Here is a 13,344-nt window from a genome sequence, read left to right as displayed (position 1 = left end):
CACTCTAATTTTAATGATGTTCTGATAGTGTGGTTTTTTTTTAAAAAAAAAAAAACCCACACAAAACAATTATTAAGGGCATTAATCAAATTGACTGCTTTTTACTTTTTTTTTTAAGTCTCTAGCCTGGAGTGGGAGTGTCACTACTAGGCATTAGCATTCATAGAGTTGGCTGTATCAGCAAAGTTGGGAGAAAACAGAGCTGGTGGCCAAGTGAGTTGCCCGAGTCATTAAGAGTTGGCATGAGTCCTGGTGCAGTCAGGGTTCGGCTCCTGGTACTTATCCCCGTGCCTGGCAAGGCTCACGGCTGAGGCTGTACAGGGACCTCTGGGACTCAGGAATCTGAGACTGTGAGGGAAGAGGGAAGTCCAACTCCTCCCTGAAAGGAGACGCCTCAGAATAACCTCAGGTGGCCTTCATGTGCCAGTCTGCACTCAGCCTGAGTACCAGCTAATCCTTCCCATGTCTGTGTGGAGTTTCCTGGCCTCCAACAACGAAGGCGCACTCAGGACATCAGGCTATTTATCATGTTTTCAGAATAGGCTCAGCTGTCTTCACTTCCCACTTTATTATGTAACTTCCACAGAAGCAGGCAAATAGTTTCTCCAAATGGATAGGGGGTGAGGACAACAAAGGAGCAGCAGTACTTCTCTAAGTAGAAAACTATAGACTGAGATTCACAAGTGACCAAAGGAGTTTAAAAATATGTAAGGACCTTGGATAAAATCATCTATATCATTTTGTTTACATAGTTAATAGCAGTGACTCAGGCAAGTGACTTATCCATGATCTCAGAGCTAGTTAGAGTGCCAGGTTTAAGATAAATGTTGCCCTGCCAACTCAAAACTAGGGGTTCAAATCCACCAATTTACTCCTCAGGAGAAAGATGGGCAATCTCTTCCCTTGTGATTTAGAGACTCTGTAAAATATCAGGAGAGTCAGCTAAGACCCGTATCTGACTCAATAGTAATGAGTTAAGTTTCAAGTTTTACCTGTCTTTAATGCATATCACACACAGACACACACACACACACACACACACACACACATCTTTGTCCTCTCCCTCTGTCTACATAGAGATTTACACACACACACACACACAACTTTCTCAACACATGTGTGTATACATATATAAACATTTACACATATACCTTCATATTGCAGTTAAAGAGTTTCACAATCTCCATTATGTTTTCTTACTACTAAAATTATATAATATTGAATAACCTTTTTTCAACATTTATTTGTTAGGTCCAAGGATTGTTTCCTCTTGGCAACAGAAAATCCATCATTCTCTAGTTTCTCCACCTTAAAAATTAAGGAATTTTCTTCTCTTTCCCTCTGTTTGCTTGGCAGCATCCTCAATAGAAAATAAACAAGCTGTTAATCGGTGAAAAAAAGAGGAGGGAGAAAAATCTTCAGAAACTGTGTTTAGCCCCATCTGGCCTTAGAAAAACATGGGAATTGGTGATCAAGAACGTTTAGCAGGATGGCTGCCTTTCAAGGGAAACAATATCTGGATATTTCTATGTCTAGACCACAGAGGAAAAATGCTTCATTGGGAATTAACCCATTAAAAACTGAACAGGCACTCATGGCTCTGAGAAGCACAGGCAGAGAAGAGTAAGTGAAACAAGAGTAGCTGAAAATTTAGCCTACACATAACATTGTGGGTAGCCCATTTATATAAGCTTGTTCACTAATCTGTATTTCAGCATTTTACAACCAAAGGCTACATAATGTGTAGAATGGATATGATGTGAGAAGAAATTGCCACTCTTCTTAGTTTGTTTTTGTGTACCTATAAGACAGAAACAAACAATGTAGTTGACCGTCCTGTGATTTTTCAAAGGCAGAAAATCCCGTGTGACAAGATTAACCACCTGTCTTCCTCAGAGCTGCTAGAGGATTTAAATCACATATCTTTGCATTGGTAGTTTAAGTCCCTTACCACCAAATCATCTCACTATTTCCATTTCAGTAACTAAGGATGCTAGGAGAATTGATGTCTTTGAACTATGGTGTTGAAGAAGAATATTGCATGTCCCATAGATTGCCAAAATAACAAACAGTTATGCCTTGAATAAGGTACAGAGTGGTCTTTGGAGGCGAATATGATAAAGCTGCGTCTTGCATACTTTGGACATATTGCTAGGATAGGCTATTCCATGGAGAAGGACATCATGCTTGGAAAGCTGGATCAGCAGAAGAGAGGAAGACTCAACTAGATGGATTGACACAGTAACTGCAGCAACAGATTTAAGTGTATCAGAGATTGAAAGGATGGCACAGAATAGTACAAAGTGTTATTCATAGGGTCACTCTGAGTCATACTCGACAACAACCTCATTTCAGGAAGCTCTGGTGGCCTAGTGCTGAGGAGTTCTATTGTTAACCCAAAGGCAGGTAGCTTGAAACCACCACAAGTTTCTCTGCAGGAGAAATATGGACAATCTCCTACCATGTGATTTACTACCTTGAAAATCCACTGGAGGGTAAGCTATGATTTATTTCTGATGACACATAGGTCCAAAACAACAACATTCCCAACTCATTATCTAGACAATACTGTTAAGGATCTTGGGAAGACCCTCCTTTTCCCTGGAATAAGAAGTAGAAACTTTAAGTCAAGGTCTTAAGGTAATTTTCATTGATAATTTTAAAAGTTAAAGGTTATTCAGAAAGTGGTTTGTCTAGAATTTTGGAAAGAAAACTTAAGTGAATTATGAAGGGATTATGACTTATGATTTGATAAATTTTATAAGCTCAGTCTTTATAGACTGCTGCTTCATTGGTAGAAATCAGGTGCCTAGGTGACACAAAGAATTTGCAATTAGCTCTTAACCTAAAGTTTGTCAATTCATGCCCACCCAGTCATGCCATGGAAGAAAAATCTGGCAAGCTACTACTACAATCACAACAACAAAATCTTACATAACAGTTTGATCCTGTAACCTATGGGATCACCATGAGTTAGAATCAACTTGACAGCAATGAGTTTGGATTGTTTGTATGTGAGTCGATGTGCATCACTTCCCAAATGAATAATTGATTGCTTTAGGTTGGTTTTTTTTAAAAAAAACAAAACAACAACCACTAAACATTTTTATAGCTGGGCCATTTGGCAGCATCGCTGTGGATGGCGAAGAGATTGTTAACAATTTTAGTTTGCTTGGCTCCATAGTCAGCACTCTTGGTACCAGCAGTTGGGAAATCAAGAGACAAATTGCATTGGGAAAGTCAACTGTCAAGGACCTCTCCAGAGTACTGAAGAACAACAGCGTCAGTCTTGGAGACTAAGGTGCACCTGATCCAGGCCATAGTCTTTGTAATTGCTTACTATGCATCAGAGAGCTGGAAACTTACTAAGGTTGATAGAAAAAGAATTGATGCCTTTGAGCTGTGGTGCTGGAGAAGAGTGTTGAATATACCATGGACTGTTAGGAGAATAAACAAGTTCATTCTGGAGAGGTGTGAGGCCAGGCTGCTCCTTGGAGGCAAGGATTCTGAAGCTTTGTCTGACATACTTTAGACATGTTACAAAGAGGAAACAGTTCTTGGAGAGGATGATTTAGTCACCGGGGCAGTGGGATAGGTGTGTCAGAGACAATAAATTTGACACAGGGTAGAGCAGGGTTTAGAGGTCTTGTTCTCATAAGGTCACTATGAGTCGCACGTGATTAGATGGCACCTAAGAACGCAACAATAGGCCACTGAGTAGCAGGGGCAGGAATGAAACATACTAAATTTTCTGTGTAAATATTTTTACACTATGTTTTTCAAGACAAAGATGGTGACACTTTGTATTATATTTTGGATATGATAACAGGAGAAGAAAATCTTGGAGAACACTTCCATGCTTGGAAAAGTAAAGGATTACTGCAGGAGAAGCGGTCTCTTAACAAGATGAATTGACATAGTGACTGTGAAGTAGATATGAGGATAATAGAAGCTTTGACAATAACAAAAAATTGGGCAAGGTTTTTATCTGCTTTATATAAAGTTGCTATAAATTGGAATAATGCTGTCACTTAAGAGAAGCAATAAAAAATCATAGAAATTGAAAAGCTTTCTTTTGTATTCCCATTTCCAACTATAAAATGTCATACCACTTCCAGAAGAATTTAAGTGCTGCTGCATGGTTGCTGAAGTGTTTAAAATTATAGAGATCCAAAGATATAGAATGGAGTTTATATATCAAACCTAAACAATAAGTTGAACAAATCATTCTAGAAGCTGAATTCTGTGAAGAAGGATTTGAGGAAGACTCATCAACAACCTTTGTTACACAGATGAAACAACCTTGCTGGCTGAATGTGAGGAGGACCTGAAACACATGCTACAGAAGATCAAAGACTACAGCCTTCAATGTGAATTACATTTCAACATCAAGAAGACAAAAATCCTTACAACTGGACTGATAAACAGTATTATGATGGAGGAAGAAAAGATTGAAATTGTCAATGATTTCATCTAAATTGTATCCACAATCAACACCTTTGATACCAGCAGTCAGGAGATCAGGAGATCTATTTCACTGGACAAGTCCATAATCAGAGACCTCTCCAAAATACTCAGGAGCAATGTTGTTAGTTTGAAGACCAAGATGTGCCTGATTCAGGCTATGGTCTTTTTTTTTAAATTTTATTATTTTTGTGTGCGTGTACCTTCAGATCAGATCTGACTGGTACAGGAGGAGATTGTCCCTCCTTCCCCGGCAGAGCATCTGGTGGATTTGAACCGTGCGCCTCTGGGATTGTAGTTGCAGCTCCTTACCACTAGGCCACCAGAGCTCCCTTAGGCTATGGTCTTTTTAATAACTTGTTATGCCTCTAAAAACTGGACAATAGATAGGAAGGCAAAAGAAGAATTGATCCTTTTGAACTGTGGTGCTGGAGAAGAATACTCAAAATTCCATTGACTGCCAAATGAACAAACAGATATGTCTTGGAAAAAGCACAGCCAAGATACTCCTTGGAAGCCAGGAAGGAGAAGTTATATATCACATATTTTGAGCATGTTGTTAGAAGAGGCTACTTCTTGGAGAGGGACATTATGCTTAGAAATGTGGAGGGTCAGTGAAGAGAGGAAGACACACAATCAGATGGATTGATACAGTGACTGAAGCAATGAACTCAAGTGTTAAGTTAATGAGGATGTCACAGGATTGGACAGGTTCAGATCTGTTTTTCATAGAGCCACTATGAGTTATACTCGACTCAATGACACCTAAAAACAACAATAAAGAAATTCTATGTATAGAGAAATTTAAAAAATAAACTAGAGCATTAACAAAATCAAGTGTACATAGCATAATTAATAACACATAAATGAAATAGAGATACCAAACACACATAATAGAAGTATGGCCTTTATATGTTGAAATTAGTTTGAAATAAAAATTGTTGATGAAACCATGATAAAAAAGGGAATACCAACAATAGAAAGAAAACCAAAGAAATATAGTTTTATTATTTTTCACATTCTTTTTTAAAGTTTTCCTGAATTCAAGCATAATTTGGATACTATTATGAAGAGCAAAAACACCAGTCAGGAGACTAAGGTGCATCTATCTGATCTAGGCCACAGTCTTCACAATTACTTGCTATGCATTGTAGTGCTGGAGAAGATTACTGAATATACCATAGACTGTCAGGAGAACAAAGAGGTTCATCCTGGAGAGGGTGAAACTAGATTTGTTCCTTGGAGGCAAGGATTATGAGGCTTTGACTAACATACTTTGGACAGGTTGCAAGGAGGGATCGATCCTTGGAGAGGAAAGTCATGCTTGGAAGGGTAGAGAGATAGTGCAAGAGAGGAAGACCCTGGATAAGATAGATTGAATCAGTGACTGAAGTAATGATACATGTATCAGAGACAATAATATTGGCACAGGATAGAACAGGTTTCAGGGCTATTGTCCATAGCATTGCTATGAGTGGCAAGTGACTTGATGGCATATAGCAACAACAAAAATAACAACAGTGGGATATGCATCCATTTATTACCTGGTCACTTTTCCTTAATGTAGCCCTCTCACATTACTCTTTCCCCTAATATCCCACTCTTGCGAGAGTCCCTTTGTATAATAAGATCAAGGGCAGCATATAGACATCAACTGTAAAATGAGTGTAGGCAGCATGCAGATGGCTGAGTATGACCTCTAATAACTCCACAAAGGGGAAATGAGCCCATAAACAGCATCCAGAGCATAGGAGATAGACATAGATGCTCCTCTGCCTACTTCTACTAATTTCAAGACTGCACTATTGCACTACTGGGTCCAAAATTCATTGCAAGAACCACACAGACTTCATAGAACCATGCTCAAGGCTTTGAGGTTTATTAGAGATGTTAACAAGACAGTAGTATACAATCCTTTAGTCTAGACGGCTTCTCAAGTGTGGCTGTAGGCCATTCGAACTTCAGGTTCACAGCTTGGCTAACTGATGCAAAGTTCCCTTAGTCCTGTCAGGTACAGTATCTTTCATAGGTGCTCAAAAAAACTTGAGAAAAGGTCTCTGGTTCTGTGGTGTAGCAGTTCCAAGTCAGCTCTGTCCATCTCTGGTTCTGGCTATTGTTGCTTTTGTGTAGATCCCCACATGGCTGGTGCAGGAATCTTTGACTTTGAAGTATTTGTATCATACGCTCTGCTCCCTCTTTCTTTCTGGTATTAAGATCTCCAAGTTTCTGCAACTAAAATAACTGGATTTAAACCTAATAGAATGTGTAGCTAATGACTGTCCTTATGTACAGACTAACACACAATTTGCATGATCCTGTTTAGCCATGTGGCAAAGTCAATGGCTAGGAAAGCCATTTTCAACAATAAACACTGAAACTACACCCTCATTAATCTTACTGTTTGTCACTATAGGGTCTTTTGCCTTTGCTTAGAATTCTTGTTGTGTATCTTTCTCTCATATATTAAACTCCTTTTCAAACATTTGAGTATTGACTTTGCACAGTAGAAAAATTCTCCGGAGATACTCTACTCCTCTTCTTTCCTGGACCGGTTCTTTTTTCTCCCTTCTGAATTTTATCCTATGAACTATTCACTCAGATTGAGATCAAGACACCTCTCCCATACAGTTATAAGAACACCTAGCACTTTATATGAATGTAGAAAAGTTGGGGGGGTGGAGAGTAGGGAGCTCTGATGGATTAGTTCATAAGGAGTTGCACTGCTGACTCAAAGGCTGAGAGCCTCTAGTGGTAGAGACCTACCCGTGACTCTAAGAGAAAAAGATTGACCATATCCTCTCTTTTAATCTACAGCCTCAGAAACTCAATGGAGGGTCAGCTATGAGTCAGTTTTTGACTCACCACCAATGAGTAAGTGAATGAGTGACTGAGGGTCCCCATGTGGTACAAAAGACTTGAGATTTACAACAAATAGAGGATGAGGACACTCAACAGGTAAGGCTTGAAATTTACAACAAATAGAGGATGAGGACACTCAACAGGTATTTTGAAGAGAAAAGTCTATAATTCTGCCTCCAAAATATTACAGAAAAAAACCCTCTATGGAGCTCAGTTCTACTCTCAGAAGGTCATCATGAATCAAATCTGATTTTATGACATTATTGGCTTTTGCTTTTTCACTTTCTGTACTACATTTTAATGATTTATTTCTACATCTATCCAGATAAAATGTGCCTTCATGTAAAGAATCATATTTTGATCAGGTTATAATCTTAGTGTCAGACACTGTGTCTGACACATTGTAAGGGTTACATAGTTTGTTGAATGAACAACTAAGGCTCCTTACACGTAGTGGTGAATGAAAGACACAAAGATCCCACCCTTAAGGAGCTCATAGCTTAGTAAGGAAAACAGACAACAAATACATATACAGACAAACACATACATAATGACAAGTTGTATAACGAAACAATGAAAGAAATAAACTTTTAAGTCAGATAATATTAAAAAATATGTGCTTTATATGGGTGATTATAAATGTTAGGCTTTAGCTAAAATTCACTGTCATTAGTTGTAGTGGAAAGGGAATTGTTGTTGCTATTGATTGCGTCGAGTCAAGCACAACTCATAGCGACCCCATGACAAAAGGCCTGAAGCTCTCCCACAACCATCACCATTTATCAAAGTTGACAGAATTTTTAGAGCCGTGCTGTTTAGGAAAGTGGGTGTCACTCCCACTTCCAAACCTGTCTTAAACTGCGAGCTCCACCAAACATTGTTCATCATGGGTAACCATGATGGTAAACACTGTTCACCATGCATAACCATGAAGGCATGTGATACCCGAGTGGCACAAGGTTCAGTATGACAGCAACCCCAGGTCACCTCAGTACAGCATACTGACAGAAGAGTGCTGTACCACTTAGAAGAGTGGTATACCACTTAGAAGAATGTGCCTCCAAAATATAAGAACAACTGATTTTTAAATAAAAAGGCCATCCCCAAGGTCTTATTTTCTCTAAACATAAGGCTTAAATAAAACACAACCAGTACCGTACGTTTTTGCTGTTATGTGCTGTTGAGATGCTTGTCATGTGTAGCAACCTTATGTATGACAGCTATGAACCCTTATCTGTCCTGAGCCAGTCTTATTAATTCTGACACACCAAGCCCCATTGTCACAGATACCATATCAATCCATCTCATCTGAGATCTTCCTCTCCTGGGCTGTCCCTCCACCCTTCCAAGCACCATGTCCTTCTCCAAGGACCAGTTTCCACTGGAAATGTGCCCAAAGTATATGAGACAGAGCTTCAAAATCCTAGCCTCCAAGGAGAGACTTGGTTTCACCGTCTCCAAGACAGACCTATTTGACTCTTCTCCAGGACTACAAACCAAAGGTTTCTATTCTTCTGTCATCCTTAGTTATTGTACAGCTCTTTGAAGCATAACAAGTAATTGAGAAGACCATGACCTGGATTAGGTACTTTTTTTTTTTGTCTCTAGACTGACATCATTGTTTTTCAGCACTCTGGAGAGGTCCATGATAGCAGATTTTCCCAATGCAATTCGTCTTTTGATTTCCTGACTGCTGGTGTTAAGAGTGTTGATTGAGGAACTGAGAAAGCTGTAATTTCTAACAGCCTTAATCTTTTCTCCATCTATCATAGTGCTGTCAGTTTGCTCAGTGGTAAGATTCTTTGTCTTCTTGATGTTGAGCTTTAATTCATATTGTAGACTACAGTCCTTGCCCTTCTGCAGGAAGCATTTCAGGTCTTATTCAGTTTCAGTAAGCAAGGTTGTGTCATCGGCATATCGTCGGTTGTTGATGAGTTTTCCTCCAATCTTGATGTCACACTCCTCCTCATAAAGACCTGCTTCCCGAGTGACCTGTTTTGTACACAGATTGAAAATGTATGGGGACAGGACGCATACCTGATGAACTCTTCCTGATTTTTAACCATGCATTGTTTCCTTGTTCCGTTTTGAGTACTGCTTCTTGTCCAAGTATAGGCTTTACATAAGCATAATTAAGTGTTCTGGGTTCCCGTTTTCCTCAAAGTTAGCCACAATTTGTTATGATCCATGCAGTCAAATGCCTTTGCATAGTCAATGAAACACAGATAGACATTCTTCTGGTCTTCTCTTCTTTCCATCGAGAGCCATCTGACATTGGCAATATGTCTCTAGTGGCACGACCTCTTCTAAACCCAGCTTGTGTTTCTGCCAGTTCTCTGTCAATGTACTGTTTCAGTTGTTTCTGGATAATCTTCAGCAGGATTTTGCTAGTGAGTGATATTAGTGATATTGTTTGATAATTTACACACTCTGTCAGGTCACCTTTTTTTGGAATTGGAATAAATATGGGTATCTTCCAGTCAGTTGGCCAAGTACTTGTATTCCAGATTTCTTGGCACTACTTAGTGAGCACATGCAGGCCAGCATCTGTTTTCTGAAATACATCAATTGGTATTCCATCAATTCCTGGGCTTTATTTTTTGCCATGTCCTTTAGAGTAAACTGAAAATGATCCTTCATCACCACTGCCTTCTGCTCATAAAGGATAGCTCACAGAAAGTGACAAAATTGGGAAACTAGGAAGAGTTACACTATGGATGTGGAGAGTGGCACACTGATCTAGCAACAACTACCACCATTTGGCATCATCAAGACCATAAACTTCACAATCTTCCCACTACACCAATGAAGCTTAGAATAGACTGTCACAAGACTCATTATGACTTCTCAGAAGAACTTGTCATCTTTGTCACTTGATTTCTTATATGAGAATTTTAGCCTAGATATTAATTCATTATGTTGATCCCTTCAACAGACTAATCTTGTTTCTGTTGACTGCATAACTTCATTTACAAGGCTACATTTCAGCAGCAGTAACCATTGGGAATATTGTTGTAGTTGTTTGTAGGTGGCATTGAGTTGGCTACCACTCATAGTTACCTTATGAACAACAGATCAAAACTTTACTTCTGCCATCCTCACAATCTCCATGGTACTCAAGCCCATTGTTGCAGTTACTGTGTCAGTCTTCTTTCTACCAATTGCTCTTTTGGGTCACAAGACCACATTCCAGTGGGAATGACCACTGGAAATAGAATTCTGATATTTTTCTTAAGGAGGTAAATTTCACAATGTGGAATTTATAACATTATATAAAGTTCTATTACTGTAGAAAATACATTAGTGAGATTCTAAACAGCCACAAACATGAAAAAGAAAAGCCTGTACGTCAATGATAAGATGGAAATAATAAGGTTGAGACAGGAAAGAAAGAACTAGCTAGAAATGAAAAAGAGGAGTCAGAAGAAAATAGAGAATGTTTTATTTAGGGCAGCAAAATTTTTGGCAGATTCTAGGATCTGAGAAAATTCCAACATGGCTGAAGAGAGTTGAGTGATGAAAAGATGAGCTGGTGATGAGATTAGAGAGGGTGCCAAGTATTCTGCCTGGTACACATGTTGGAGTTTGAATTTTATTTTCAATGTCACATTGTTTGTTGTCATCAACTCATTTCCAACTCATAGTGATTGATGTATTATAGAATAGAATTTCTGCATGGAGTTTTCTTGGCTATGAGTCCTGGTGATGTAATGGATAAGAAGCCCAGCTCCTAACCAAAAGGTCACTGATTGGTTCAAATCTACCCAGACATAGTGATCTACTTTTATAAATATTACAACCATGAAATCTACTCTGAGGAGAGCCTACACTCTTGTATATGTATAGGGTCACTGTGAGTCAGAATTGATTGGATGGCACACAGGAACAGCAATCTTAACCAAGCTCTTTTCATTAGTGGTATTATTTAGTGAACCCAAATTCCAACCTTTGTTGTAGTTGTTGTTGTTATGTGCCATTGAGTTTCCTGCTACTCATAGTGACCTTATGTACAACATTTCTGAAGCTTGCCCTGTCCTGAGCAAGTCTCACTGATTCCAACACACCTATCCCTATTTTCCCAGTTATAGTATCAATCCATCTCGTCTGGGGTCTCCCTCTCCTGTGCTGTCCCTCAACCCTTTCAAGCATAATGTCCTTCTGTAAGGATCAGTCCCTCCTGGTCATGTTCCTAAAGTTGTGAGATGGAGCTTCAAAATCCTAGCCTCTATGGAGAAACTTGGTTTCACACTCTCCAAGACAGACCTATTTGTTTTCTTGGCAGTCCATGGTATGTTCACGACTCTTCTCCTCAATTCAAGGCATCAATTATTCTTTTTTTCATTCTGAGTCATTCTCCAGCTTTCTGATGCACAGCAAGTAATTGCGAAGATCATGGCCTGCATTAGGTGCATCTTAGTCTCCAGAGTTACATCTTTGCTTCTCAGTACTCTGGAAAAGTCCCTGACAGCAGATTTACCTAATTGAATTCATCTTGTGATTTCCTAACTGCTTGTGTCAAGAGTGTTGATTGTGGAGCAAAGCAAGCTGTAACTATTAACACGTTTGAACTCTTCTCCATCCATCATGGTGCTTCCCGTTGGCCCAGTGGTGAGAATCTTTGTCTTCTTGATGTTGAGCTTCAATCCATATTGAAAACTACAGTCCTTGACCTTGTGCAGCAAGCGCTTTAGGTCCTTCTCAGTTTCAGAAAGTAAGGTTGTGTCATCTGCATAATGCAGGTTATTGATGAGTCTTCTTCAAATCTTGATACCCACTCCTGCTCATAAAGCCCTGCTACCCAAATGATCTGTTCTGCATATAGATTGAGCAGATAAGGAGACAGGATGCACCCCCTTCCTGATTGTGAACTAGTCAGTGTTTCCCTACTCCGTTCTGAGGACTGCTTCCTGGACATCTCAGGACCTTTCAAATTTATAGAAAGTCCTTGAAGAGTTGGTCATGAAGGAATGAGATGTTCAATTTATGTCTTACAAAATTATAGATGTTTTGTATGGATTGTATATGTTTGCAAATGGCAAGAGAAAGAATAGGAAGACTAGTTAGGGACCTTTAGGAAGTTGTCCAAGTAAGAGATTATTATGACTTAGGCTTAGGTAATGCCAGAGACTAATTGGACAAATGAGAAAAAATACACATGCATATTTAAATGTCTGGATGTAATGCTAACATATACTATAAGTGTTTGATAAGAACGGAAAAAATATTGGATAATATATAATAATTTGACAACTGATGAATGGATTTCTGAGATGTGGACAATTGGAGGATAATCATATTTAAGAGAGTGGTGTTGTTTCAAGAGTCATTTGAGACATTGTAGTATATATTGAGACTTAGATACACTGTTCTGATCCTTCTTCCATAAAGGATGTGTTGCTTCAGCTGTGAGTACTGTAGGTAGGTGACCTTCAACTAATGACCCTTCAGGGCTTCCCTCAGAGAGTCAGCTTATACTGGAGGGTTGGGGAATGCAATGATTCTTAAAGATCTGACTGTCTTGGTCCAACAAGGCTCAACTTTAAAGGAAATTTCTAGTTTCAAAGCACTCTGTGGGTTAGGTAATGCTGCTATTGGCTATACTTCTTCCTCTTCTTACTAACTTTCTCGATGTGCATGAACACTCTGGTAAATACTGTGCATACTGAATTCTGTCTTAGAATCTGTTTCTCAGAGAAGTCAAGAACTTAGTACTAGGAGTAATCAAAGAAATCAAGTAATAAGATGGAGTTTTGTACCTAGAGTACTTGCGGTACCGATTATAACAAATTACGGTTAATGTTGAGAACAATAGGAATCCCAGAGCACTTAGGTCTCATATGAAATGATGCCTAGATCAAGAAACTTGTCTGAACAGAGCAAGAGAACACTTGTTGTTATTATTATGTGCCGTCGAGTCGCTTGAGACTCATAGCGACCCTATGTACAACAGCCCTAAACTCTGCTCTATCCTGTGCCAATCGCACTGTCTCTGACACTCCCATCCCAATTATCCCAGTCACT

The 13,344-nt window shown here is 39.1% G+C and overlaps 1 pseudogene; it reads left to right on the top strand.

Moving 5' to 3' along the window:
* The first annotated feature begins 1,489 nt into the window (after positions 1–1,489).
* LOC102854936 overlaps positions 1,490–13,344 on the top strand; it is a 31,896-nt pseudogene continuing 20,041 nt past the window's right edge.

The sequence above is a fragment of the Elephantulus edwardii genome, unplaced genomic scaffold (assembly GCF_000299155.1).
Source record: "Elephantulus edwardii isolate Elephantulus edwardi_28Jun2011 unplaced genomic scaffold, EleEdw1.0 scaffold00356, whole genome shotgun sequence".
NCBI lineage: Eukaryota > Metazoa > Chordata > Mammalia > Macroscelidea > Macroscelididae > Elephantulus > Elephantulus edwardii.
This window is presented reverse-complemented; position numbering and strand designations above follow the sequence as displayed.